Genomic DNA, 27808 nt, shown 5'->3' with positions numbered 1-27808 from the left:
ACAGGACCAAGAGCGACGGTTTTGACTCCCCACTCAGCCCGACCTTGTCTCTTTGAGGCTCAATTTCCTTGCCTGAAAAAATGACAATAAGATCTCCAGATATTTTCTGAAGCCCCTTACATCCCTTCTTCCATCTAAATAGAAGCCAGCCATCGTCCAGGAGGATCTGGCACGTGCCAAACTTCCAAGGCTCAGAACGTCAGAAGTCACTCCCTAAGACACAGTGAGCCCAGCTCAGCCTCACTTGCTTTATCTTCAGTCACTGACTCCTCTCATACTTTCCCGGAAACCCCGCAGAAGACTAGCTCTTCCTTGAGTTGTATTTTTATTTTGTTAGTTGACAAGCACTTATCTGTGCCAGGCATTTGTTCAAAGCACTTTACAAACAATCCCTGACTTGATCCTAGCTTGATGCCATCCCTTGAAAGATGGCCTACCGTCTTATTCTACCTAACAATCTCTTCTCCGTTGTAAAATATTTCAGCTTTCACTTCTAAACTAAATGGGAAGCACTGGAAGGGTCGTTAACTGTGAGAAAAAGCTTTAAATGCACCATAGAAAAATTGCTGGAGAATATTCAAAAAACCCATTTGGAATTTTATTTAGGAGAAAAGAAAATAAATACCTTCCACCTCGGCAGTGCCATGTGATTGTCGGAGGACATTTCCTGTCAGCAAGGCCAGATCCAGGAGAAGAATCCAGATGTCTCTCTGCAAAACCAAATACCACGTTGCATCCCTTTCATTTTTACTGAAGCTTTGAAGTCAATAGGAATAGAACCAGCCCCAGCAAATTACCCGAGGACTGAAACATTTTTGACATAAGTCTTAAGAACAGAGCAACATAGTTCTTTCCCTCCTTCAGAACACTAGCTTCGTTTCATCTCAGAGCCCCAGATGACAGAAAGGATGATGGACCGATGGGACGGCCAGCCTCACTCCCCTGATGCCAGGTACGGACCCCAGCACCCCAGGCTGCTGCTTTCCCGCGTCCTGGGACCTGATGTGCATATCTGTTTAATTACCTGGGTGCACTGGAACCGCTCTGTTAGAACGTTTTAATATCAGAATGACATGAAGATGAATTGAGCATACTTGACCAGGTAGACCGCCTCGATCAGAAAGCAGGTCTGTGTAACCCTCAACAAGATGCTGAACCTCTCTGCCTCAGTGTCCTCAACTGTGAACTAATAAGATAAGAGGACCTTCTTATAATATATACATATTAATATGTATAATGTTATATCTATTATTTATAGAACATATTATATGATATATTATGTATTGTTCTATATTATTTATATATGATAATATAATATTTATATACATAACACATATAGTATTATATATCTATTATTTATAGAACATATTATATGATATATTATGTATTCTATATTATATATATATTTATATATAATATATATTATATATCTATTATTTATAGAACATATCATATAATATATTATGCATTATTCTATATTATTTATATATTATATTAATAATATACTATTATATGCAATATATAATTATATGTTTATATATTATTATATGTAATACATTAATTATATTAATATATATCAGGAAATTTTCCACGGCTGGTTCTATTCCTATTGACTTCAAAGTTTCAGTAATTAATATATTATATACATTGATATATAATATATATTATATGTAATAATAGAATAGAACATTCCTCACAGGTGTATTATAAAGATCAAATGAGTTAATTCACATAAAGCACTTAATATGGTACCTAACTCATAATAAATCCTCAACAAATGATAGCTATACATATTACTATTCCACCAGGTTATTTATAGGAATTGAGTTAACTTTCTCTTGGTGATGTGGCAAACCCACTGTTTCCCGGACTATATTCTAAAGCCCACTATTTCCTTAAACTCAGAGAAAAGAGTTACCTTCTTCAAATCATCTTAGAAAACACAGCATCTGCCTTAAAAACTCAAAATGCACTGGAAATGAAATTCGAAAACCTTTGAGAGGCCTGCAGTTAAGAAGTTTTGGGTTAACCTTATGAATCTCAAATAAAGACCACTTGACCCTTTAGCCAAGTTCAGTCCTTCATCTTTGGTAGTTCCTCTTTGTACTCTCTATTTCAAGGTCTTAATTTTTGCTCAAATGACACCATTTCATTCTTCTTTACCACACACAGAAACCAAACAGTTTCAGAGAAGCTTACTTTCTAAGCACTTGGGTACAGTAGGTCTTTGCAGATAAAACTTAGTGAAGAATCTTGAGATAATCCTGGATTATCTGGGCAGGCCACAAGTCCATGCTTACAGGAGAAAAGTAGAAGGAGGTTTGAGACAGATGCAGAAAAGAAGAGGAGGCAATGTGGCCATAGAGACAGAGATGGGAGGGATGTGGCCACAAGCCAATGAATGCTGACACCCGACAGAAGCTGAAGAGACAGGAAATGGATTCTCCCCTGAAGCCTCCAGAAAGGATGCAGCCCTGCTGACTACCTGATCTCAGCCTTCAAACTTCCAGAACTGTGAGAGAATACATTTCTGTCACTGTAGGCCCACTGAGTTAATGTCTTCATGATGGCAGCCCTGGGCAACGAATACACCCAGCTCCACCACTTACGAAAGCCCACCCCGGCCTGTGACCAGCCACCACAGTGCTGCAAGAATCCGATATAACAGAATGTGGGAAAATGCACAATTCAAAGTACCCTTGCACATATAGCAGCATCTCTATCATTATTATGTGGAATCTCCAAACTGTTTTTCTCCAGTTGAAACAGTGATTCCAAGTTTCGCTTGCTTGACCACTTTTCAGTTTTCTCTTACTACTTTGTCTTCTGTTGTGTTTTGTTTTGCTCTATGATAACCAGATCAATGGGCCTCATCTCCTCTCTTTCAGAACCCACTATGGATGGCACCTAGTGCCTCCTAAGGAAACCTCAGCGATATTTTTCATTTACTTGTTGCCTGTGTAGGACGTATCACAGAACTGATCTGAAAGAGAATCGCTCTTCTTCCAAAACCAGCCAAAGCTTCAATCAACTTATACAAATGTAAACTGAAACAAACCCATTGAGATAATGGGGAAGATTATGATAAATTAATATTCATCTAGATTGCAATGAAATACCTTTAGTCAGTAAAATACTTGCTCCAGAGATTTTTAGCACTCTATTTCAGATTTAATAAAAGATATACTGGACATATTTCGATGACATCTGTATCTCTGCATTCTGGAAATAAATATATTAGTCCTTCCTCAACCTTTTTTCCTGAAAACCACAGAAGATCAAACCATAAGAACTACGGATTTTCGAACGAACTGAATGCAATTAGACAAGTCGCCTTCTACACAGGGAGGCACATGAGAGCCCTTCTTTGTCAGAGACTCACTACCTTGACTGCCTCAAGAAAGGAAGCTCAAAAATGGCACGTCTGTCAAGAAGCATATTGGAAGAGCCAACTTCGATATTCACTTTCTTTTTGAAACTGTGTCCTTCTCCTATTCATCTCAGGATTGACTTTACTGACTCCCAGCAGTGATCAAATTTCTGTTTCCTTTTAAAGTCAGAATCTTCATTTGATAGAATCTAGACTTGACTGGATATTTAGCTCAGAGTGGCAAGCAATGAGAGTTTCCTAGGGGTCATTGACTGTGGTATTCACATTTAAATTTATTTCTAGCAACTGACTCTTCTTGCAAGCCATCCTAAATGTTATTGGAAACTGAATCATTTTATGGGGAGCTTTGCAGAAACTGGGGAGACTTTCCACTCTGAGTCTCCTTTTTTCTCCTACGGTCTCTTCACAATGCCCACTGCCATCTAAGAGTTCTGACGAGGTTTTTCCCTAAAATTTTTAAATTCAAGTGAGTATTCTGTGAGAAGAGGATTGTTGGGTTTTATTGTTGTTGTTGTTGTTGTTGTTGTTTTTCCAACTTTCTGTGTAGCTTGCTCTACTCTTACCTCAGTTTAGTCCACACATCCCTGGAACACTTCCACGGGCACATACATAACATTATTCTAAATCGGTGGTTTACAAAAGTAATTCTATGACTATGTCCCCTATTGACATATCATAGGCTCTTGGAAATTATAACAGGTGAAGGTCATGGGGAAGACTTTCAATGGCATGACTCATCAGTCTGACAAATTCCTACCATTTTCCCTGAAAGCCAGCATTTCTATATCCATCCTATGAATTTTTAAACCCCAAATAAATATGTGTCCAGGAAACTAGAATATATCAGTGAATTAAAGTAACAAAAATCTTTGTCCTCAAAAAGCTTACATTTAAGGGTGCAATAGCAAGCAGTTCACTCTTACTGTGAAGTGCTATTTTTAGTATTTTATATATATTATATTATATATTATATATATATATATTATATATAATAATCCTTACAACAACCAACTACCTGATGAGATTAATATTAGTATCCCCTAAGAGAAAAGAAAACCAGGGCAAAAAAAAAGTTAAGTGACTTGCCCAGAGTCATAAGGATGAAGTGTCGGATTTAACCTTCAAAGGAAAATTAAATGCAAACATTTATAAAGGAATTTAATAGGTGCTCAATGCTTAGCTCAATGCTCAATAAAATTTGGTGAATAAATTCATCTTCCCCAACTATTAGAGGAGGTCTTAGTCCATATGAGCTGCTATAATGGAATACCACAGACTGAATAACTTATAAACAAGAGAAATATATTTCTTATAATACTGGAGGCTGGAAGTCTGAGATCAGGGTACCAGTACAGTGGGGTAAGGACTGCTTCTGGGTCACCGGTTCCTTCTGTGTCCTGACGTGGCATATGCTTCAACATATGAATTTTGGGAACCATAAATATTCAGACAACAGCAAATGACTTTTGTTATGTAGCTTCTTTTTACAACCCATACAACTAAATTTGGTAATATGATCATGATAATATTTTCCAGAATTAAAATTATAAATCCGTATAAAAGTTAATTTTTCCTTTCTAGAAGAAAAGCACAGTTGATGGTAGCTTTCTTATTGAACTTTGTGTTAGCACTTCTGCAGTTCATAACTACATATACATTATGTTATTATGTGATTAATGTCTTTCTCTACTTTCTTGCATTTAGACATGCCTCTACAGTAGCAAAGGCTAAACACACAATGCATTGTATATTATTAATTTATAAGTTTAGCATTTATTTCTACATTGCTTTGTGAGCATGGTGAGGATATTGACTATAGTATACAGTAGCCAAGTATATGCACATTAATTTTCAATGAGAATTGTGTCCAACAATAATTTATTACTGAGCAAAGGTGCCAAGACAATTTAATGGCGGAAGAAAGTCTTTTCAACAAATGGTGCTAAGACACTTGGAAATCCTCATGCAAAAGGATGGATCTGAACCTTTACCTCACTCCACATACAAAAAGTAGCTATCATAAACATAAATGTAAGTACTAAAACTTTAAAATCTTAGAAGACAATGTGGAAGTCAATTTTGGCCACATTGGACCATGTAATGATGTTTTTGGTATTCAAATTACCAAAGAAGATAAATAACCCGATAAAGTGGCCAAAATATTTGAATAGGTATTTCATCAAAGAAGATATAGGAGTGGCCACTATGCACATGAAGAGGTGCTCAACATCATTAGCCATCAGGGAGACACAGATTAAAGCCACAAGATCTTACGTCACACCCACCAAGATGGCAGGGATCCAAAAGGCAGACAATGCCAAGCATTGGCAAGGATTTGGGGAAACTGAAAACAACCTTCATACCAGTAAGAATATAAAATGGTGCAGCCACTTATAGAATATTTCCTAGTCTATAGGAACCTGGGGCAGCCTGAGGAATTGCATTCTCTACATTTTAGATTAGAATGAAAACACTATTTCACTTACAACTTCAGCAAATAAAAGACAAATACCCCACCACCCTCATTCCATGGCGCATTAAAGGCAGCCATTATCAGGCACTGGACTCCTCCCCCACCCAACCTACCCAAAACTTCACATTTTTTTCAATGGAGAATGTTTACAAACATTCTATTTGTCACTTTTTGTTATTTTTACTCTTTTTAGACCTCCTGTTAACAGGGTGGTACGGGCTTTTCTTGTCCGTACCTTGAAATTGGACTACACAAGCCATCACATAATGGATGTCTTATATAATAAAAATCATATTCTAAAGTATTGGTTTATTTTTAGTCAAATATTAGTTCATTTCTTAGTCAAACATGATGTTAGAAACCAAAAAAAAAGTGTGCTGTCTTAAAAAATATAAGGAAATGAATTAACATTCATAGGTCAACTCTCTACAATAATTATTGGGGATAATTTTATCATTATACACACATATACACATATACAGTGCATATAATTATTTCATGTTAAGATTATCCAAGGAAAGTAAAGAATATACAGACTTTTAAAAATCCTGATATAAAATCTCACTGCTTTCAACATCTTTATATGGTAAAATTTTTATACAGTAAATAATAGTCTTTTGTTGGTGACAGTAAGTTAGTTCAGCCCCATCAGCCTTTGGATCATCACTACTTTGGCAAACCATTTCATACCCCTGCTATCAGATGCGAAAGAAAACTCCTCCTTAATTCTAGTTCCTCACCTCTTATGTTGGGGTTCTATTTATCACCGAATCTCCCACAGATCTCCACAGGAACATATTTCTTTGATTTCACCCTCAATCAAAATAGAACCCATAGCCTTGAAGTCACCTGCCGGGTACTTTGTTTTCAACCGCCTTAAATCTCACACTATACCCTCCACAGCTAAGTACAAAGTCATGTAAGGCAGACCAAATTTCTTGGAACGATTTTAAATCCTGTTGTATTCCACAATATTGTAAGTCAAATTGGCCTAATGCAATATAATACACTGTCAGAGTAACAGAAAGTGAGATAAGAGTCTTCATTAAGGATCAAATGTCTATTATCTTACCTACTTGGTGTGTCCTTTTAAGATGCACTTAATTCACTTGTATCTGTTGATAACAGCAACCTCGGATTATAAAAAAAAAAAAAAAGTAGTGATTTGTCCGCATTCAAATGATACCTCAGGCACCTGTTCCCCACAGACAGCATGAGGTAGCAAATAAATCTGAGGTCTGGCTGGCTGTGCCCAAGTCACATCTTCCCAGGGCACCGTGCGCCATGGGTTGCCTCCTTTATAAAATATGCTCTGTGCTCCCTACGTTTTCGTGCTCTGCCTCCCTCTGGGTCGTTAACATCCGCATGACAAAATACACAGTTAGGCCCCTCTATCTTAGCCTAATTCTTTTGACAAGAAACAACACTGTGAACCTCTGTGTTAACATGAACAGGTGATAAAGGGGTCAAATACCCAATCACAGCTGCCAATACCAGAGAGTTCCTTGAAACACAGAAATCTAAGGGCCAGCTATTTAGCTCAAGCCCCAGGGAGAGGAGTTTGCTTTTCTAACTCCTCTTTCTGGTCAAGCCACAAGGACTTCCTCTATATATAGCTTGGCAGCCCATTAAAGCGCAAAATTCTTTAGTCAGTGAGGCAGTAAAGTTGAATAATTGCTGCCTTGAGTCTTTCTCAAAGTCATTTGAAAGATGACCATTGTAAGATAGGTTTACTTCTGGTAAACGATCTATATTAAAGAGCAAGCCACAGAACAGAAGGGACTAGCTGGGCACAGTTACCGGCGGAGACAGCGAGTGGCAAGTGACTGGCTTAAAGAACAGCCACTGCCTCAGTGACCAGAGCTCTGCTGGACCTTGACAAGAGTATGGTTCGGCTTGCACCACCCCTAGCTTTCACTAGCAAATGTCAGATCGGCGAGTGCTTTGCGTGAACTCCTGAAACAACTGCTTTAAGCAATTGCTATAGGCAAAGATAACCATCTGGTCACTCAAAACTAAGTATGGATAACCCTGAGACACAGGAGCAAACACTGGGAGACTGCAAAGTGAAAAACAATACATCCCCACCCTAAAGTCATTACATATCTAACAGAAGAGATGGAAAAATAAATAATTCTAACCCTGGCAACATGCAGGGTGGTGTACAGCTCACAGAGAGAACTCCATGTGCATTTTCTTATTAGATAAACACAAAGGCTGCCATTTGTTAATCATGTGATCAGTGTTCAAGAACCTAATCTCTTCCTGCCTCTATTTCCAACTGCAAAATTAGAGTGCTACCCTCTAATGCCGTTGTGAGGATTAAAAGAAAGACTTAGATCCCCTGAAAAAGCGAAAAGCTTTGCACATGGTACTTGATAAGTGTGACCTTTAAAAAAATTTCTAATAAAGCATAAACGGCAGAAGCATAAAACCACTCTGAGACACTAACATAGCTTTCTGGAATCAGGTATTAATCTAATGGAAATGATGGACCCGTAGAATGAGTACAGTGTGCACAGTGGTCTGGGAAGCCTTCAAGAAGTAGACACGGCTTGATGGAGAAAAATGAACAAAATTTCTAAGGGGAGCAGAGAGAGGAAAACCATTTTAATGAAGAAGGGGAAGTTGTGAATTTGTCAAGTACAGAATGAAACCCCAAAGAGGAATCAAAGCTGATTAAATGACAATTACAGCATAAAATGATCAATGCTAGATTCAGAAGATCTTATTCAGATATTAACCACTGTATTGATGAAATGTAGAAAATGAACTAGAAATAATCCAAAGTCCCTTCCAGACCTATCTTATGATCATAAGATATTCTTAATATGAAATTCTTATCATAGATCTGCTTTGAGCAAGAATTCAGAAAGGCTCATTAAATAGGTTAAAACTGCATCATTTTAAAAGCATGCCTCAATGTGCTCTTCTGTAATAGCTCATTTAATTCCATGACTTTTATGCCATCGCTGAAGTCAAATAGTTCAGAATTATATTTAACCTCTGCTTTTATTTAACTCTCACATTCCATCGGTCAAGTCCTGTTGACCGTATGACCATAAATTCTAATATAAAACTTAGTTTCTTCCTACCCAAATGAAGCCCTTCTTCTAACTTCTAAGTCAACTCAGATTTTATTTATTACTGCTTATAGAGGACTTTAAGTTCCAAGTGTGAAAAACCACAACACTACCAGATCATCCCCCAAGATGAGGAATAGAGTGAGAAAATTAAAAAGAGAGAAAATGTACCCCAGGGATCCTATAGATAAGATCAAACAGTCCAACACAACACAAAAGCCTGAATGCCATGTGCTTTTTTTCTTTTTACATGAAATTTTACAAAAGACAAAACTGTTCTCTTCTAGAGTAGATTAACGATTATATTAGTCAGGGTTCAGAGGTGGGCAACAAAAGCAAAGGGGCAGAAGGAAATATTCTGGGGAGAGGGACCTGGGTTACATCTAGGTTGTGGACTCATTACATGACTATATATAAATACTAAGATTCATTAAACTGTACATCTACAATGGGTGATCGTTATTGTAAGTAATGAATATCTTAATTAAAAAAAACTGTTAAGAATACTTACTAAGGGATTTATCCCTAGGCTTGGGATTTAGCATCAGAGATACAAAAGTGAATAAGATACCACATTACCCCTTCAAGATCACAATGGAGTCAAGGATGTAACATATAAAGGTCACAGTTACAGGCAAAGATAACATGCAGAGGGGTAACTGGTGCTAAGGAACAGGAGAGCCACAATTAATCTTACAACCCTTCCCAAAATGCATGTGAGAACCAAAACGAGATCTGTAATAAATTCTGGTAAATGAAACAAATATGCATGACAACGGACTACATCCTCAAGTTTATTAATGGAGAATAGCAGTATGGTACAAACTTACTCCTGGCGATCCAAGGAAGGCATACAAGATGGAGGCCCTCCTGTGCCGGCACTTTGGGTACAGTGGTGATGGAGGGATAGAATTCAGATGAGTTTACTTTAGGATTAGAAATAGCATGAGCCATGTGAGGTGGTTGCTGCTCTCTGTTTTCAATCAACTGCTGATCTGAAAATATTCTCTGGACCACAAAGTCTCAATTTTGACTGCACATTAAAATAAGTAGTATTTTTAACATACCAGATCAAATTTTTCATTAGCTCTCTAATCTCCGTTTGAGAGTCTTAGTCAGCTATTAAATGTTGGAAGACAATTCTTCATGAGTTTTTTCACATTTCTGGACAATGTGAGCCTCCTGAGCATTGGTTACAGGGTGACTGAGAACAAATATGCCAGAAATCAGAGATAACGTATTGCTCCAGAGAGATTTAGAGCTATCTCCCCTGGAGCCCTTTGCTTATATTGCAGGGAGATTGGAGACCTCTTCCTCCAACTCCCTGGAGAAGAGTTGTATACACTGCAGAGTACAGATTTCATTCTACCCACCCACCCCCCTTGCAGAGGCCAGGATGGGTTGGGATGACAGCCTCTCTGCATTAGCTCGGAGTCTTAGAATTTCAGAGTTCCTCTCCTGGGATATGATCCTCCTACAAACAGGGTAACATCAGGCCTTCACCATGATGTCCCACAGAGATGGGCACTCTGGAAGCCAGTGCTAAGATAACAAATAAGTTAACGTGATGTATTTTCTCATCCAGACACTTTGTATTGTCTGGCAGAATATGAATATATATGTTCTTCTGTATAGTGCATATTTATTTACATATTATAAAAATATAGTAAATGTGTGTATGATAAATATATGCATACTGACACTAAAAAATTTGTTAAAGGTGTTGTATTGTCTGTTATAATTCAATCTCCCTTTCGCCGCTCTTACACCGTTTTCCCATCACATTTTATGCATCAACATTACAGTTTCAGAGCAAGGCTTGTGGTCATTTAAACCAATCATTGGATTCATTTGTCTTGTTGGTTGGTTAAGGAATATTGACTTTAAATCATCAGCACCGGGGATCATTTTGGAAACAGAGGTTCAGAAACGAGTAAATGACCCATCGAAGACTAATGATGCAAAGAGAGTTTTGATGGGAAATTATGAAAAATCCCCTTCTTTTTAAGAAAGCCACAGAAAGATACACTCTCCTATGTGACTACTGTGGTAATCCTACTTAAAGGAGACCAACATGAGTATGAAAAAGAAGCCCCTGGAAGGAATCAAGTAGCCAGGAAAAACCCTTCTTTGATGACTTAAGCATCAAAACTGCAAAGCCTGTCCTAATTGTGAACTTCCTATTTTGTGAGCCAGTTAATTTCATTATTGTGTTAACTTACTTGATTTGAATATTATATTACAAGCAACTGAATGCATTCTTTTTTCATGCTTATTTATTTTTAGACAGAGAGAGAGAGAGAGAGAGTGGGAGAGAAGGGCAGAGAGACAGGGAAAGAAAGAGAATCCCAAGCAGGCTCCACACTGTCAGTGCAGAGCCTGATGCAGGCCTTGAACTCACGAACTGTGAGAGTATGATCTGAGCCAAAATTAAGAATCAGATGCTTAACGAACTGAGCCATCCAGGCACCCTGGAACTGAATGCATTCTGATACATACTTGATAAAATGTCTATGGACAATTAATTCTGAGGTCTCCTTTGCTAAAACAGGTTGTATACGATGCAAATTTTCCTGTGGGGTTCATCTTATCTGAAGAAGAATATAATTATACTAAATAAATGAGAAAGTATAACTGAAAAGGAAACTGATTTTAACCAATAAGTGAAAAGATTACAATAAATACACTGATAAGTAAATAAAATATATACACATACATATATTATTAGTTACCCAGCAAATAACTGCCAAAAAAGGCTATTTTTTTTTCCTTAAGAAATGTAATGTATATACATATTATTTATACATATTGGTAAATTTAGATAGAGGAAAATTTTTAAAGTTCTTTATGAGAAGAGAAATAGGTAGGGAAGTTAAAATTAGAACATTATAGAAAATATTTAACTAATGGTAACTAAAACAATAAAGTCAAAAGAATCAAAGCAATGGAAGAACATTATAGCCTCGTAGAAAAACCTAGTATATATAAGAATTAATATGAGCTTAAAAGACAAAATATACAAATGATGGGCAGAATATTCATTCAGTCAGTCAGTAGTTTTTATATACCAGTAATGTTCTAAATGCTGGTGATTACTGGCGAACAGATTATACAAAAGTGCCTTCTTTTACTGAACTTCATTTACCATTTATTACTTGAGGAGCATATTAGTTATTTGCAAAACAATTCATTTTGAAAATCACATTATAGATACTGCCAAAATAAAACATGAGATAAGGAGCTAAATGTTAGCCTGAGATGGAGGTACTCAATCATATATGAATTAATAATAAACAATGCATATGAATAAACAATAATAAAAGTGGATATTAACTGATATTAAGACATTCTTCACTTTTAATATGTTGAAAAGCATTGTGATTCTTTAAAAAGTAAAGATTTTATCTTTAATTAATATGTACTGGATATTTATAGACAAAATATATGAGAGAGGATTATAATTCAAAATTACTCAGTTGAGGAGAGACAAGATATAGATGAAGAAATCATGAAATAAAATTGGTCAAGAGTTGGTCATTGTTGAAGCCAAGTTGTGAGTGTATGGAGTTCATTGTACTATTTCTTTAGTTTCCATAATAAGAACATTTTAAAGGTAAATTATACCATATTAATTAACCAAATTTCATAGTTCAAACTATCAGTTATAATGGCAAAATAAAAACCAGACAATGAAAGTTCAATGTAAATCAACAAATAAAATATTTAATAAAATTATATCCAAAATGACATCACTTATCATAAAATATAAAGTGTATTAGCTACCACAATTTCCATTTTTATATTAAACACAATATTTTCTTATCCGAAAGGATTATCATCTCTTTTTCCTCAAGTACTTTGCGGTATATCTTAATCAAAAGGAGCATATAGTCATTAATTCTGCTACTAGGTTAGGAAACTTGAAAATGGGTTATTATAGGCTAGACTGAACAGAGAGGTTCTTGTATCTCAGTAACTAATAACTCGCTTCTGAGGAATGAAATGACTTAGTCCTATTGACTACACTGTCTTCCTTGATCCTCTTGAAAATGAATAACTTTTTTGGTAGCCACATTGTCTAATTATTCAAGGTGAAATGTTTAGTCATCTTTGAATTCTCCTTGTTTCTAGCCCTTCTAGCCCAGTTTCAAAGTCTTGTGACTCCCCTAAAAAGACTTGCACACAATCTGTTTCTATCAGCAATATCAGAAGCTTAGTCTCTTCCTCCTTGATATTTGTAAAGCCTCTTTTCTTCCCAATATCATTACATGCTTTCTCTGTGTGACTGACCTAAAGCACAGATTAAATCATATTACTCTTTGATCAAAATTCAGATATGCTTTCCTATTGCCTTTCCAAGGGAAGTGTAGTAAACAGAGGAAGAAAAATAGGAAAAGTATGAGAAAACATGAATTTGAATCCTGACAATGTAATGTAGTCACTGTGCTTTGGGAGAAGACAAGTTACAATTCAAAGACAATAATATAAATGAAAATGTTCTGTGTATCTTTAAATTGATGGTGAACCAACATGATATTGATTATATAGGTATATAAAGATAATGCATCAGCTTACTGTCTCCGACACTGTTCTAGGTACTGGGTATATATGTCCATGAAGAAGACAAAAATCGCTGCCATTGTGGGTTTTATATTTTAGAGGAGAGAGAGAGAGAGAGACAGTAACATGATAAGCAAAATAAATAACAAACATGGTAAATAATACATTATCAGATGCATTAGAAGGTTGTCAGTAGTATGAAGTACAGCAAAGTCAAAGGAATTGAGTGCCATGGTTAAGGCAGGCCTTCTGAGAAGGTGACTTGTGACCACAGGTAAGGGAGATAGGGAATGAGCCTGCAGAAAAGTGTGAGGGGAGAGAAGGCAGATATAAGGTCCCAGGGTGCTGATGCAGCAGATGCAGTTTGGGACCAAACACAGGCAGCCATGCGAGCCCTTTACTCTGGGGGAAATGCAGAACCACTGCAGGGTCATGAGTAGGTGTGACATGATCTGTCATATATTTTTGAAAGACCACTATGTTGGTTCCGTTGAAAATCAACTGGGTCAGAGCTGAATGCAGGGAGATAACTTAGGAGGCCATTGAAGTCACCCAATGGGAAGATGACGATAGCTTGCAACAAAATGGTGGTAAGTAGGAAATGAAACCTAAAAGTTTCCCTCAAAATTTATGTGGGGATGAGAAAAAGTGAGGCTGAGTAATTGAGAGATGGGACCTGCCATCAACTGAGATGGGGAAATCTGCAGGGATTGCAGATCAGGAGTCCAGTACTGGGCATGTTAAATTGAAGGTTCCTAAAAGACATTGAAATGAAAATGTATCTCTCTCCCAAATGATACAACAGTGACCAGTATCGTACTAGGCATCTTATATGCATCATCCTATTTGAGGTGACTCTTACAACAATTTTATTCATAATTTTTACCCAGATGCTAATTAATTGCCCCAAGATCACTGAACTAATAGAAGGAAAATCTGCAATTTGGACCCATTCTTCTTTCCTCCCCAAATGTGTGCACTGCCCTCCAGTCTACACAGCCTTATAACTAATAAATGCAAAAATGATATCAGAGTGTCATGTTTCTTAGAATTTAGGACCTGACAAAAATTGGGCAGCTATTAAAATATGACAGTAGCTAAATTGGAGTGAATTGCAGAAAAGTTGCACCAACCAGAAGAACAACTTTGCAAAATTCGCCACACTATGGCCCAAAGGTACAACAGGAAATCAAAATCTGGCAGCAGGCCAGCCTTAGAGCTTTCATCATTTTAATCTGCAAAGATTATTATTCTAACTTTAAGTAGCTTATGTGATTTACCTTCATAGGTCAGACCAAAAAGTCAGCAATGATTTGGAGAAAGACCCTACCATTGTGCTCAATGACATTTTATATTGGCAGGAAGTAACCATTTATGCAATTATTTAGTGTAATCCTTACATTCCTATTGGTATAAGCTAGAGACGAGGAAAATGTATATAAGATGATCATGTTCCTTAATGTGAAAGTGGACAAAATGCCGTCACCACTGCTGATGCCTTCTTTTTGCTAAAATGTAATCAAGCCACTGAACGACCCACAATTAAGAGAAAGTGAGAAAATAATTTTCTTACAATGAACCAAGATGCTTGAAATAGAAACATTTTTTCATTACTTTTCCACTTTACTTCTCCGGCACTTAATTTCTCCTCGAAATAGTGCATATTTATACAACCAAACAAAGGCACTATTGTATTCCTTTAAAGAAACTAGAAACTAGGGTGATAATCCTAAATTTAACATTGCTGTCCCTATTTTACCCATTGTAATGACCATTACTTTTGTCCCTTTTCCTAATTGAACTGGGCCTGCCAATAAAAAACATTAGCTCTTGAGTGGAAATAAAAAGAAAAGGCATACTGCTTCTTCTGTATTCCATTTCTTAGCTTAATATTTCTCTAAATAGCTAAGTCATTAAAAAAAATCAGTAGCACCTTGTTAGTATTAACAAAGATTAGAAATTTTAAGGCCCACATGTGTGATATAACTTACACTATACTTGAATAGTATAATTTTTTTATCTTAGTGTTTACATCATATCTATCCAAAATACTAAAAAATTTATAGTTTTAAGGTATCAATCCACTTTATACAATCCTGGCAAAAGAGTGAGTGCCTATGCCAAATGACCCTCAATCCTGGACATAATGGGTATATTAGTCAGGGCTCTCCAGAGACACAAAAGCAATAGGAAATGTATATGGAGGTAGAAAAAAGAGAGAGACATGGGAGGCAGGAGAAAGGGATTTATTTTAAGGAAATGAGTCATTCTATTAAGGGGGCTGGCAAGTCTGAAATTTGCAGAATAGGAGGTCAAGCTGGAGACTCTGGGAAGAGGGGACATTGGGTCTGGAGTCCAAAGTCCAACTGCTGGCAAAATTTCCTCTTCCTCAGGGGACCAGGGTCTTTTCTTTCAGGGCCTTCAACTGCTTGGATGAGGCCCAGCCCACATTAGGAAGGATAATCCTTCTTTACTCAAAAGTTACTGACTTTAATATTAATATCATCTTTGAAAGAACTTCACAGAGACATCCAGAATAGTGTTTGACCAAATAGCTGTGTACCATTGCCTACCTAATCTCACAGGAGATTTGGAAGATTTCAAGATAAAACAAATTATGTAGATGGCACATAGGTGCCATGAAGAAGGGAAGAAGGCCTCTTAGATGCACAAGTAAACAACAACAAAACTAATGGCTTTCAGCCTAGTTAATAATCTACATGGTATTAACTAGACCAGTAGATCTTAAAGTGTGGCACCACCACAGGACCTTGTCTCTGGCCCCATTGCAGACCTACTGAATCGGAAACCTGAGCGTAACCCCAAAAACATAGGTTTTAACAAGCCCACTGGGTAATTCTGATGCTAGAGTCTAAGAGCCAGTGAATTAGACCATTGCTTGCATCGCTACAGAAGCCACACATTTCTATTTGTCTATTTTTAGTTTAATTTTAAGTTGCTATTGGCACTGAAACAGTGTCTTCTTATTCACCAACAATCATTCATGGAGTGCCTACTATGTGCCAGGCTCTGTGCAGAACTTTTTTCTGCAATAACAAGGTGTTGCAAAGAGAGAGGAGACTGTTGAGGAGGACCTGGGCCACTTTGTATCAGATTTTATTTGCCATCATTAAGGTTGTTGGTTGGTCTGTTTAGATGCTGACAACTTGCCAACTTTTTAAAAACAGAATTTCAATCATCAAAAAATGATTCTACTAGCAACATGAGGATAGGGTAATGGAGAATTGATAGACATGCCCATGAGAAGAGTTGGGAAGCAACTAGAACCATGCAGACAAGAAAGAAGCAGGGAGGGACCAAGGAGAGCATGATGATGGTAGAAATGCACTTAGTGAGAACAAAGCATTGAATGGGTACGGAGCATCTGAAGAGAACATAGATGACACTAAGGTTCATCTCAGAAGCCTGGTCACGTGGATGCACACAGGCCTATGCACATACAGTGAAAATCAGAGGTGAACATAAGTATCTCTGTGTAAGTAATAGATTGGCGGTTCTTCGGTATAGAGATAGTGAAGTCATGGCAGCACATAAAATTATACAGTTTAGAGGAGGTAAACCATGATTTCAAGAAGCCCAAGTAGAAGGGAGGGGATAGAGGCCATGATTTTCCTCAGTAATATATTTGTCCAAGCATACTCATATACCGAATGCACACTGAAACAGACAAGTCTCCCAAGATCTGGGCTGAGAAGACGTGCAGACACAGTGTCACTTTGCAGAATGTACAGATAAACAAAAGAGGTAAATTCCTGCAGTAAAAATAAGTAAACAAGGAATATCAAAGCTGAATCTTATAGAAGACCAACAACTCCGGCAGAGGAAGAGAAAGCAATAATTGAGGTTATTTTCTCTTAGCTTATTTTATTAGCACACTAATAATTTCCATTTTTTCCAGCAGCTATACAATTTACAAAAATTGTTTTCCCTGGAAGAATAATATTGAAAAGAAATGAGCCTCTGGCAACTAAAAAAGAAAAGCAATATTTGTCTAATGATCAGGGGCAGCCCCTCTGAGAACTATTTCAGCAAACATTTACACTTAAAAGGACACACAGAATGATTCAAACATACCAGGCACAAATACATGCTCTTACTCTTAACAAGCTCATTTGTATTTCATCATAAAGAATGAACTACTTTGCTAACAGCTACAGCAGTGGCAATGAGATGAAGAAAGAGGTTCGTAAAGAGAATAAGAAACACTACGGAAGCCCAGAAATTTCTCAGATGTTGGTCAACGAATTTTTTTAAAGCAAACTGATAAAAGATACATTAGTTCTAACTGCACCATGATCAGGGCACATATGGCTGGACATTCTGAGAAAGGAGTAGAACAAGAAAAATTTGGACTATTCTGAAAAATTATGCCTGGTAAACTCGACAGCCCGCTGTGTACCTTGGGGGAAACAACAGCTCTGGAACGCAGATGAGTTGGCTGATTTTAAAACAGAAGGTGATGAAGACAAAAGCCAGGTTGTGGAAACACAACCAGATTGGAGGAAATATAACATAATAATGCGCAAATAACATTATCAAAAGCAGCAGTAACTAATTAACATCTCAACTAAAATAATTTTTTTTCAAAACAATCTTCAAAACTCAATTTTCAATTCAAACTCCTTTTTGATTATTTCAACATTTTTATTTCAATTTAACAAGAATCTTATGAAAAGTAAAAAAAAGGGGAGTATTTTTAAGGAAAAAGTATATTGTTCTTCTTGAAGTTCTACGAGATAATTTTTAGTAGGCCCATTTTATATAGACGAAGGTGTGTGTGTTATTTATTTATATACATACATATTCTATACTAGTTATATAGATATATACTCTATGTACCTAGATCAATAGATTAGATAGATACATATGAACATATAATCAGATGCCAAATTATAAAAAAAGGAACATACAAGATACAAATTTCAGGTATTAGTTACTGGATTTTGGACCAATGTTCAGACCTGACACAGATGAGAAAACACTGAATAAAAGGTTAGGTCTGTGCAAAACATTAAGTTTGTAATTATACTATGATAAAAATAATTTTGATTACTCAGTGATTTAAGTGACTAACACATATATTCCAAATTGTTTATGATCAAACTACTTAAAATAAGTCATTTTGTTTTATAGCTATTCTCCTTATCTAAGCCAGTGTCATAAATATTATAGGAGATCAGAGATAATTGTGGGAAAGAAGGAAATTATCTTCAAGCTTATAGAAGCATCTAGTGGCAAAAACTGATAGAAGCAATTCTTAACTATTTATTGACAAGAACCTCTGTATGACATGCCTTTACTAAGCCATAAATTTAGGCTATAAATTTACATGTTTTGTAAAATGTTTTTATTTATCAAATTTTTTATATAGACCTCCCTTCCTCCAAGGTTTTCAATAAGGTTCTACAATTAATCATATTGCAAATATATCACACTATCCTGTTTTCAGTCTTGACATAGAGTATATGGTGGCATACGTATCATTATTTCTATCCTAATTTATGATTATTCAAATACTTATGCCAGGGACCCACAAAATGGAATTTAAAAACTATGATCAGTGTGGACTTCTTATGCATGGAATATTCTGCATTAAATTATTCTCACATGGGGTGATCTACATAGAAGCCAAGAAATCTTTGAGCTATTAAAGAAAGTTTTTTTATCTCCAAAGAATTTAGCGTTCTATATTTAAGTAACCTTCCAAACAGAAGTTTTTTCTTAGTTCAGTGGGAATACAAGTATAATCTTAGAATGCTACCAGAAAAAGTATATTTACATAAAGGAAAAGGAATATGCTCAATAACAAGATCAATATTTAGAATTGAACTGCAATGTAATGAAATGAAAATTGTTTTAGTATTTATTTACACCATCAACAGCACAAAACCTTCCTGGTTTTTCTTGGTCTTGTAGTCAGGAAAAAAACAACTATTATTTTCATATTGCATTTTTTAATAAAAAATATTCCAACATGTAAGCTGTTCAAAATATATAGCAGTACTCTTTGGTAAAATAAAAGTGATTAATGTTTCTACTGTAAAATCTACTTAAGATAAATTATTTTCTGCATTTTCTGAACCAAGTCTCTCATAAGAAGCAAACATCTAGGATTACCATTCAACATGGATGGATATGTTTTGAAAGAGGCTAATCTTACTTGAGTCAAATTAAATAGGGTCAGACATGAAAGTCCACATGAATAGTCTATTTCCTGTTCCATCTCGGCAAAGTAGCAGCCTAGAGAGGCTCTGAGTCTGCAGCTGTCCTGTTCCCCAGCCCTGGCCTGATGAAGGAGTCTTTTGTTCCACTGATAAGTGATACATTGTGCTCTGCTCAGGTGCCCAGAACAAAAAGTGTGAGGCACACAATGAGCCTCTCTCTGGTGAGTTTTAAGAAGATGAAGAATAAAAGTAAAACTAGCTTTACCTGAGATGTGTTTCTTTCAATGAAACTTGCCTTGCCCATTCTAAAGGAAAATATCATTTTGTCTGTTTTTAAAGGCTTACTCTATAGTTTGCTCCTCCCCCCAATCCCCATTCCCCCAATTCTGGGACAGACAAAAGCAATGGGAACAGAAGGTCTTTTTTATTAAAATGCTTAAGTTGGGTCATTTGCTGGCTTTTTGAAGGGGATTGTTGGGATAGCTCTATCTCAGATAAATTGCCTCAATGCATCTAAAGACATCAGAGTATTTGAATATTCGTTTATTTTATTTAGTTATCAGTATAAAAAGATTATTAAATCTCTTCTATATGTTCTTAAACCTACCTAAAATATTTTACTTTTACTCAAATATGTCTAAATGTAAAAAAGTATGATGTAAATAAATAAGTCATTTAATAAGTATGGATAAATATATAAATAATTTATAATAAATAAATAAAAATCTCCAAAAATAAGTTAAAAATCAGTATAAGACTGGGGTACCTGGGTGGCTCAGTTAAGCGTCCAACTCTTGATTTCAGCTCAGGTCATGATCTCACAGTTTGTAAGACTGATCCCCATTGGGCTTTGCACTGTGAGCATGGAGCCTGTTTTGGATTCTCTCTCTCCCTCTCTCTCTGCCCCTCTCCCCTTGCACACATGCATGCACTCTGTCTCTGTCTCTCTCAAATAAATAAATAAACTTAAAAAATCAGTGAAAGATATATAATTTGCTTAATGAACTTATGTCTTATACTTCAAGAAAATGTTGGCATTTTTCCAGAGAGATTCTCCAGTCACAGGATGAAAAGTATTGGGGGGAGCGGGGTGGGAGAGGGAACCACCTCCTTTCCTGTAAATAGATGAAAAAGTCTTAACAAGCATACCTTGCTTGACCCAAACGGAATGTGCAGCTGCTGTAAGCCACAGGGATCTCCTACGGCTCCACACGTCTACGTCATCAAGAAAAAAACTGCACCACATTATGAGGGTTATGGCCACAGTCACATGCCGGTTAGGCATCAGTAACAGAGCTCTCTCATCCACCGACCACATCAAGTTACTGCAATTTTAGGTTTACAACTTCATGACTATTGCAATCACTAAGATCAATAAAGAAAGGTTTTTCCCATAGCATTTCCATGCTGTGTGTACAACTCATTTTTTGCACAGTGAATAAATGGGTATCTAACATGTGACTTAATATGGTTCTTAGCCTTTAGACGCACCATTGCATTGTTTACTGTGTTGTAAAATTTATTGATAGTGCACATGCATGTTACACACAGCATAAATGTGTATAAAATGTTGGTACACTGTATATGTAGGTGACTGCTGGGCAGGATTATGTTATCTGATTTGTGTGTCTATTTCACTAACCTACAAATACCAGGTCCCTAGAACAAGGCCTGGTAAACAGTGGCCTACAGTGTGCTTAAATAATTAAATAATTAATTGGCAATGAGGTGGTAAATACAAATCTTGAAGTTATGAAGAAACTTCTATGCGTTCTGCTTAGTCAAATGCCGAATATTTTTGTTTTGACTCTATTTATTACTTTAATCTAAATTTTACCCAAATTAAACTAATATTGCTCATTTCTTTTGCATTTGATTCCAAGTTTTACAGTATATTAGGCATATCACAACTAGGTATTATGTTTGTCTTCTACAGAGAATTAAAGAAATTAGAATTCTAAAATGTTCACCACTTCTATTACTTCTTAAGATCATAAATAATGAATATACTAGTCCATCAACCTATGAAATAAATACAAATCTTATTCATTTTCGATAACATTGAGAATGTCAAATCAAAAAAGTTTCAATCATACTCAATCTTGCTTTAAGTTTGGGCAATAGAGAAAAAAGGGAAACAAAGAAAAGTAAGAAATAGTTCATATGTTTACTATCACATTTTACTAGGACCATCAAGGTCAAATGTTTGTCAATGTCTTAAATTTAGATAACAACAAGTTGGGATTTTCTTAGACAAGTTTATTTCTGTGGGTAATCCAAGGGCCAAAAGCTGCCCCCTGGGGTCATTTGGAAGCTCTTAAGCGACCCTGGATAAACCATTTCTTTTACATCTTTTTCTCAAGTCATGTACATGGTAAAAGAAAGCCTATTGCAGTTAAAATCCTGCTGGAACAAGAATAAAATCCAATATCAATATCGAAGATTTTATTTGAAGTTCATCTTTTGAAATAAAAAATGCTTCATTCTGAACATCCCAGGAAGCTCTCAATAAAATCTTAAGAATAGAACAGAAAATCTTAAGGTGGAATAGGAAGCAAATGCAGAATTAGCAGTCATCTTGTACATTTCAATAAGATACATGCATATGTATGAGGAGAGACTACGGAAAGGAACAGTGTTCAGTCAACTTTTACAAAAGCATTGTTTACTTTTCACTCCTGCAATGATATACCTCATTTTAAAAAAATCCATAATTCAGTGGCTAAAGAAACTCACACTCCTAAATAGAGAAGTTAAGTTGGAAAAAGAATTTTCAAATATCTTTGAGAATTTTATCACGAGCTTGAATCAGCTTGTGTTTCTTCGTACTAACTACATTTGGTTCCATCATCTTAGAACTATAGCGACATTGCTCTATGGTGCTTAGTTTTTACGTCCAAATATGTAGGAAACCAAACCATCCTAACCCATATTTTTCAGATGGGAAAGATACCCATGCGAACATGAGGAGTCCTACCTTTCCTCAAGACTGAACTGTAAAATCTGAAAACTGACAAACTAATAGGCCCTAAGTTACCTCTTAATGCCTCTATATTTCAGTTTCCTATTCCGTAAAATAAAGTAGGTTCCAAAAAACTCCTGGTTTTAGGGATTATATGAGACACAACATGAAAGTAGGCTTTATAAATTTGTAAAAAAAAATGTAAACATTTAAGAACAGTTTATTTTTAAGGAGAGTGCTTAGATGGGGTAAGTGTCTGTTCCAATATTGAGTTCTGGCTATTTTTATTTATAAATAACTCACATTTTCATAATACATTAAATATTTCATAATTTCTTTCTCCCTGCCCAGAGGACTGGAGTAAATATATTTAAATCAAACTGAATTTTGCTTAAAAATTATTTTCTTGGTAGAAGCTCACTCAATGAGGATATTTATGTTCATGATGGATTGGTAATTTTTTATATATTCAACCAATCAGGAGTCCCTACTGGAAAGACCAATCCTGGCCCGAAAGATACTCAATCTAGAAGAGACAAACTAACATCAGTCAAAGAGTGGAAGAGGAAAAGGTAACAGAAAGCAGAGCACTATGGGGCAGAGTAGGTTTATATAGGTACTACTGATTATACCATTTATTAGAAATCCTATTGAACAAGTTTTACTGGACTCCAAGTAAATCCACCAACACGGGAGTGCTTGTTATCAGTTTAAGCTCGAAGCTTCCCATCACATGCCAAACCTACATATGCTGAAAAGATCTCACCACACTTTGATCCGGCTTGAGGCTTGTCTGCTAATAAGTATACATTAAGGGCTGGATACTGTCCTACGTGGTGGAGATAGGTTTAGACAAAACTGACACAGCCCTTTCCGCCGATGGTATAGCTGGAAAGCCAGATAATTGACAATTTCAAAATGATTAAATCACTGAAACTGTGACAAGTGCTGGAAGCACATAGAATATGCTCTGCAAATATGTCCCATAGAGACCTTGTCAGATTGCAACATTCATGTTTGTATTTGAGAACAAGCACACTGCTTTGTGTTCAGAAGAATTTAAGCACCAAAATAGAAATACGCTGCAACACCATCACGAAAGCTGCCTTGTTATCTTTAGGGTAACCCCCACCCCCAAGCTGACCGTGAATGGCTGCTTTATTACTGTCCGCAGACCCTTCAGGAAGGTAATTTCTGTTTTGTCCTTTCAACCTGTCACTTTTCTCTAGTGCAGTCTGACAGGTAGCTTTGGAAAACAGAACAGTTCAGGAGTACATGGGTTTTAACCAATCTGTTCTATTTTCCAAGTGGCTAACAAGTTATCCTTTGATCTCTGAAGGAAGCAGTGATTAATCATTGGATTTCTATCTGGTTCCACGCTGAAAAAAATCACATAAATTCCTTAAAGTCCAGCTTATAAATTGTATCAATTTAAAATTGAACCCAAGAAAAATATTTGTAAACTTTTGCCTCTAAACCATATCATAATCCTCCAGACAACCATGAAAAAACAGTATCAGTTACATTTTAGAAAAACAAACCAAAAACGTTAACGTGCTTTAAAAAAATGTTAAAGAGAGGAGTAAAGATTTTTAATTTAAAAAGATTTTGTAAGATTTTACAATGGCCACTTTACAATGATTTTAGAATGGTCTCCAAACAAACTGGGATGGTTGGAGAAAGTTTGTTAAACACCTCCACGTGGGAAGAGGAGTCTGTTTAGGGGATAGTCCATATAAAGGTCAGTCAAATACCAAATCTGTGTTCTAGTCAGTTTACAGTACAAATGCTCTTTTAGAGATTTGGCTAGATACCAGATTATAATATACCTATAACCCTGTCTCCTTCTTTTAAGACAAAGCTTATGAAATAAAGCAATTATTATTTCCGCCTTTCTTAATTTTAATTATAAAAATAACATGATTCATTGTCATTGTTAAAAAAAAATCACAAATGAAAAGTTCTAGATCCTCTAGGAATGTGGCCTCAGCTTCATTCTTCACCTTCCCACTTTTCTGCATGGCACAGTCCAGTAGAAATGCCTGTAGTAATGGAAATATTCTAGATTTGCTGTATCCACCAGAGCAGCCATTAAGCCATATGTGGTCACTGAGCACTTGACATGTGATGAAAGCAGTGGAGAGACTACATTTTGACTTAATGTAATCTAATGTTAATTAATTTCTGTTTAAATTTAAATACCTATATGTAGATAGTCACTATAGTATTGGGCAGGGCAGTCTCGGAAGAAAACATGGATTAATTCTTATCTTCAGGAACTTTGGATACATAAAATCTATAAATAGGAGAAAAGGCAGTGGCCATATGGGAAAACATTGACTAACCAGCCCATATAGAAACTAAGACTTCTTATTTGCCAAAAGAAATCCTTGATAATGCAAAGAGACGACCCCTGATATGAGAGAATATAATCAAAAAACATGACAAAGGACTCACACCCTAGAATATATAAAAAACTTAGCAAAATAAATTAGAAGAAAAATACAACAGAAAAATTAGAGAAAAACTCTTCAAAAAAGAGGATATCCAATGTCCAATAAAAATATGAGAAGATATCTGTCCTCGTTAGACAGAAGGGAAATTAGAATAAAATCACATTGAGATACCATTTGGCACTCACTAGAATGACTAAATTTAGAGAGTTAGCAAGAATATGGAGCAAGTGGGAATCTCTTAAACATCAATGGGAGTGTAAAGCGGTACAATTATTTTGGAAAACCACTGAGCTAGATCTAGTAAAGCTTAAAATAAGCATTCCTAACAGTCCAGCAATTTTATTCCTAAGTAAATAGAAATGTGTACATAGGATCATTTATAAGCATGTTCAGCAGCAATATTTTTAATAGCACAAATTAGAACAACCCAAATATTCAACAGTAGAGTGGATAGAATATTGACAAAATAAAACACATATAAACATATCTATACACAAATGGATGAATCTCAACATGTTAAACAAGAGAAGCAGATACATTAGTGTGCATATTATATTATTCCATGTTTATGAAGCTTAAAAAGAGGTAAAACATTAGGCATAAAGTTGAATTTAGGCATGAAAGTGTGGCTCAATATTAACAAGTGTAATATATTACCTTAATAGAACTTTTATTATATTGATCTATAAAGGAAATCCTTTGACCATCTCCATGGATACTGAAAGTAACTTAATAAATTTAATTATACTCTTAAAAGCATTTAAAAAAAGGGATTTAGTGGACACTTCCTTAATATTTATGCTGGGCCATCCCTGTTTGGCCCCTCTAGGTCCACTTTGTGTCTTTTCCACCCTGCTCTTGGGTGGTCTGCAGTAACCATACTAGTGTGGCTTCTGTTTGAGCTAAGCCAATTTGAGAAGACTGCATGGATAAAGTGATCTTTTACTGAAGGCTGAAGTTATCGGAAGGCTCTTGCCTACAACTCTCTCTGTTCCCAGAACCTCTGTTTCCTATGATCCCTTTAGTCTAAAGGAGAGAAATGATGCCTCACTATTGTTAGTTCCATAAATTTCACCAACCCCTTTTGGTAACCTTAATACTGCCCACCATTTTGTAAAAGGCTTCTCTTTATTAAACTCTCACTAATTACTTAGTTTTATTGCACTGTTGTGATTGTGATATAATAAGACATATCTGTTTATTTTCTATCCCCAGTTCCTGCCACAAAAGCTTCTAAAGCCCTTGTAATTTGTTGAGTGGTAAGGGCTAGAGGAGCATCCTCTGTTGTTCTGTTATTTGTTATTCTGTTGTTTGAAAGAATAAGCCCGTTTCAAAGTCATAGTTCAGTTAAAGCAAATGAGATGATGCTTTGAAGATGGGGGCTGATGATCAGAGGAACCAAACATGGGATTAGAAGGTCAGGATTCTCAGCCCCATTTCCCAACATCCAGGGAGGAGGGGGGTGCCGAGGATTGAATTAATCATCAATGGCCAAAGGATTTAATCAGTCCATTTTATGGGACTTTATACCCCTAAATAAGAGGGTTCCTAGAGCTCCCAAGTTGGTTAACACCTGTACCTGCCAAGAAGGTGACACATCCCAAATTCCACATGGACAGAAGCTCGTACATTGAATTCTTCAGATCTCACTTTGTGTACCTCTCCATTTGTTTCCTTCATATCCCTATAATAAATTAGTAATAATAAGTATTTCCCTGACTTCTGTAAGTTGTTATAGCAAATTATTGAGCCTGAAGAGGAAGTTGTGGGAACCCTCCATTTGAAAAGTTGGGCAGAAAAGTAGGTAACCTAGGGACTCATTACTTGCAATTGCCATCTGAACTTAGAGGCAGTCTTGTGGGACTGAGACTTTAACCTGAGGGTCTGCCTTAACTCCAGGTAGTTAGTGTCAGAACTGAATGAAACTGTAGGACACTCAGTTGGTGTCTGCAGAGAATTGGGGAACTGCTTAGAGTGAAAGCCCCCACACATTTGGTGTCAGAAGTGTTAGGAGTAGAGAAACAATCTTCCGAACCAAAATGAACTATTGGGACCTCACCAAGATAAAAATCTTCAACCCAAGGAAACAATCAAGAAAACTAACAGGCAACCGACAGAATGGGAAAAGATAGTTGCAAATGACATATTGGATAAAGGACTAGTATCCAAAATCTACAAGGAACTCGCCAAACTCCACTCCTAAAAAATGAATAATCCAGTGAAGAAATGGGCAGAAGACATGAATAGACACTTCTCCAAAGAGGACATCCAGATGGCCAACAGACACTTGAAGCGATGCTCAGCATCACTTATCATCAGGGAAATACAAATCAAAACCACACTGAGATAGCACCTCACACCAGTCAGAGTGGATAAAATGAACAAATCAAGAGACTACAGATGCTGGCGAGGATGTGGAGAGACGGGCACCCTCCTACATTGTTGGTGGGAATGTAAACTGGTCCAGCCACTCTGGAAAACAGTACGGAGGTTCCTCAAAAAAAACTATCCATAGAACTCCCTTATGACCCAGCAATAGCACTGCTAGGGATTTACCCAAGGGATACAGAAGTGCTGATGAATAGGGGCACATGTACCCCAATATTCATAGCAGCAATGTCAACAATAGCCAAAACATGGAAAGAGCCTAAATGTCCATTACCTGATGAGTGGATCAAGAAGATGTGATATATATATA

At 36.3% G+C, this 27808-nt stretch overlaps 1 long non-coding RNA gene across 1 annotated transcript in view; it reads right to left on the bottom strand.

Annotated features, from left to right (window-relative positions):
- Positions 1–659: 659 nt before the first annotated feature.
- The window catches only part of LOC115287318, a 79231-nt gene continuing 52082 nt past the window's right edge, over positions 660–27808 (bottom strand). Inside the window, exon 3 of the long non-coding RNA XR_003906436.1 lies at positions 660–710. This is a non-coding gene — a long non-coding RNA (uncharacterized LOC115287318). The remainder of the gene's footprint in view (positions 711–27808) is intronic.

Source organism: Suricata suricatta, chromosome 1 (genome assembly GCF_006229205.1).
Source record: "Suricata suricatta isolate VVHF042 chromosome 1, meerkat_22Aug2017_6uvM2_HiC, whole genome shotgun sequence".
Lineage (NCBI taxonomy): Eukaryota > Metazoa > Chordata > Mammalia > Carnivora > Herpestidae > Suricata > Suricata suricatta.
This window is presented reverse-complemented; position numbering and strand designations above follow the sequence as displayed.